The 3,602-nt window shown below is 40.9% G+C and overlaps 1 pseudogene; it reads right to left on the bottom strand.

Moving 5' to 3' along the window:
- Nucleotides 1–710: 710 nt before the first annotated feature.
- Nucleotides 711–2,916, bottom strand: LOC144806633 (uncharacterized; annotated as a pseudogene).
- Nucleotides 2,917–3,602: the final 686 nt, after the last annotated feature.

Genomic DNA, 3,602 nt, shown 5'->3' with positions numbered 1-3,602 from the left:
GCTGATATCAGTGCCCCTGTTCTAATCCTACTTCATCTCATCTAATGATATTGCAGTGACTAACCACATTGTGTTGAGTGGAAGGGCATTGATAGAAGATGGGAGCAGGGCTATAATTGAACAACGCCAAGCGAACAATAATATTTCTCATGTTCCATCAACAAATGGGTTACCGCGTATAGATCTTCCTCTGGTATCAACACCGTATGTGTGGTTCTTGCGGGGGTCCCACCATTGAGCCAGGGTAGAAGGGAGGAGTATATGGAGCTTAAGAACAAATGTATCCATTGCCTTAATTACAACAGGCCTTTTCCCCCTAAGGTATCTACTGAAATTTTGTTTGCAAGGCGCGTGGATTGGATTGGGCCACAGAAAAAGTCTATCGAGGGAGACTGTATAATTATTAATTTTAGGGACAGAAGGGCTACCTACTGGCACCAGGAGTCGACTCGACTCAAAAAAGATAGACAAAAATGTCCAAAATGTTAGTAAAAAAATGACTAAAGGTACGTGCTCTTCCCGGATATGCGCCAGCTGGCGCGGAAAAAAGAAGAACTGACGTCAATACGCGAGGGTGGCGTCTAAGTACTCCAGCGACATCATTCCGGCGATCACGAAGACGGACACGGAACCGCAGACGAGGCCTACCGACGTGCAGGGGTACTGCTGACGAAAAACTTTCCGGATCCAGTCAGACACCTGGGGGTAATTCTAAGGTAAGGAATCTAACACTAACGTGTTTCTTTCAGATTCTGTCTTTCAGATACAAGCTTTTTTGGCCTAAAGATTATCTCCAGTGTGGAGTTTCTCATGGTGAGATAGCGTTTTTCTCTGCAGCTTTTCTGGCATTCAGAACACTCATAAGGTTTTTCATCAGTATGGAGAATCGCTTATGGTTAGTGAGGCTGTGCTTATCAAATAGGAATTTCTGGTATTCACAGCATTGGTAATGTTTTTTCCCTGTGTGCGTCTGCTCATGTAGTGAGATTGTGTTTTAAATTGATGCTTTTCTGGCATTCAGAGCACTAAAATATTTTGGTGTGTTTTCTTATGGCGCTTGAAATTATCTCTTCCTCTGAATCTTTTCTGACATTTAGAGCACTGATAATTTTCTTCCCCAGTGTGGATTCTCATATGTTTAGTGAGATTACATTTAAGGCTGAAAAATATTTGGCATTCGGAGCACTGTTAAGGTTTTTCCCCAGTGTGGGTTCTTATATGCTGAGTGAGTCTGCCTTTTACACTGAAACATATCTGGCATTCAGAGCACCTATAAGGTTTTTCCCCAGTGTGGGTTCTTATATGGTGAGTGAGACTGATTTTTTCAATGAAACATTTGTGGCATTCAGAGCACCGATAAGGTTTTTCCCCAGTGTGGGTTCTTATGTGATTATCGAGACTGTTTTTTTGGCAGAAACATTTTTGGCATTCAGAGCACTGATAAGGTTTTTCCCCAGTGTGGGTTCTTATATGCTGAGTGAGATGGCTTTTTTCAATGAAACATTTGTCGCCTTCAGAGCACTGATAAGGTTTTTCCCCAGTGTGGGTTCTTATATGCTGAGTGAGACTGAGTTTGTATATGAAACATTTCTGACATTCAGAGCACTGATAGGGTTTTTCCCCAGTGTGGGTTCTTATATGCTGAGTGAGACTGAGTTTGTCTCTGAAACATTTCTGACATTCAGAGCACTGATAAGGTTTTTCCCCAGTGTGGGTTCTTATATGCTGAGTGAGACTGAGTTTGCCTCTGAAACATATCTGACATTCAGAGCACTGATAAGGTTTTTCCCCAGTGTGGGTTCTTATATGCTGAGTGAGACTGAGTTTGTCTCTGAAACATTTCTGACATTCAGAGCACTGATAAGGTTTTTCCCCAGTGTGGGTTATTGCATGTTGAGAAAGACTTCTTTTGTCAATGAAACATTTCTGGCATTCAGAGCACTGATGAGGTTTTTCCCCAGTGTGGATCTTTGTATGCCGTGTGAGAGTACGTTTTAAACTGAAACATTTCTGGCATTCAGAGCACTGATAAGGTTTTTCCCCAGTGTGGAATCTCACATGTGCAGTTAGAAGTGATTTAAGTTTGAAATATTTTGGGCATTCAGAGCACTGAAAAGGTTTCTCCCCAGTGTGGGTTCTTACATGAAAAGTGAGACTGTTTTTGTCAATGAAACATTTCTGGCATTCAGAGCACTGAAAAGGTTTCTCCCCAGTGTGGGTTCTTACATGAAGAGTGAGACTGTTTTTGTCAATGAAACATTTCTGGCATTCAGAGCACTGATAACGTTTTACCCCAGCGTGGATCTTTAGCCCAGCGTGGATCTTTGTATGCCGTGTGAGAGTACGTTTTAAACTGAAACATTTCTGGCATTCAGAGCACTGATAAGGTTTTTCCCCAGTGTGGAATCTCACATGTGCAGTTAGAAGTGATTTAACGTTGAAATGTTTTGGGCATTCAGAGCACTGAAAAGGTTTCTCCCCAGTGTGGGTTCTTATATGAAGAGTGAGACTTCTTTTCTCAATGAAACATTTCTGGCAATCCGTGCACTGATAAGGTTTATCCCCCGTGTGGGTTCTTATATGCCGAGTGAGACTGTTTTGGTCACTGAGACATTTCTGGCATTCAGGGCACTGGTAAGGTTTTTCCCCAGAGTGGATTCTCATATGTTCAGTGAGATAAGATTTACGGCTGAAACTTTTTTGGCATTCAGCACACTGGTAAGGTTTTTCCAAAGAGTGGGTTAATGCATGTCGATATAGACTCGCTTTGACACTAAACCTTTTCTGGCATTCAGAGCACTGATAAGGTTTTTCCCCAGTGTGGATTCTCATATGCTCAGTGAGGTAAGATTTACGCCTGAAACTTTTTGTGCATTCAGAGCACTGAGAGAGGTTTTTCCCAGTGTGGATTCTCATATGCTCAGTGAGATAATATTTACTGCTGAAACTTTTTTGGCATTCAGCGCACTGATAAGGTTTTTCCCCAGTGTGGATTCTCATATGCTCAATGAGATAATATTTACTGATGAAACTTTTTTGGCACACTGAGCACTGAGAGAGGTTTTTCCCAGTCTGCATTCTCTCAAATTCAGTGAGATGAGATTGATGGCTGAATTTTTTTTGGTACAGGTAACTTATTTCCCCAACTTGGGTTATTTTGCTTTGATTGAGGCGGGTTTGAACACTGAATTTGTTCTCACAGGCCGTGTTTTTGTAAGGTGTATTTCTAGAGTTACATTTAGTTTTCTCTTGCTTATATGCCACCGTAATATTGAACTAGATTTTAGAGTCTGGCTTGTTTAGATAATGTTCAGTATTTATCTCTAAAAGAAATTGTGTGTAATCTGCTTAACGTTTGAATTAAGCAAAATATGTCTCGAAGCAGCCCTGTAAAACCTGTTGAAATGTTTCTAGCAGATAAAAGTCTTTTGGTTATAGCCTCTCCGGCAGCAACTTATTTTGTGACTGAAGTTTTTCTCAAATCTATTTGTATAGGTTCTTAGCAATGCAGTGATAAGGTGTTAGTCTGATATTTAATGATTAAACTGAGAAGTACCTTTTTGCACTGACGTAATGGCAGTAACTGAGAACATTAGAACATG

This window comes from Lissotriton helveticus (assembly GCF_964261635.1).
Source record: "Lissotriton helveticus chromosome 1_1 unlocalized genomic scaffold, aLisHel1.1 SUPER_1_unloc_91, whole genome shotgun sequence".
Classification (NCBI taxonomy): domain Eukaryota; kingdom Metazoa; phylum Chordata; class Amphibia; order Caudata; family Salamandridae; genus Lissotriton; species Lissotriton helveticus.
This window is presented reverse-complemented; position numbering and strand designations above follow the sequence as displayed.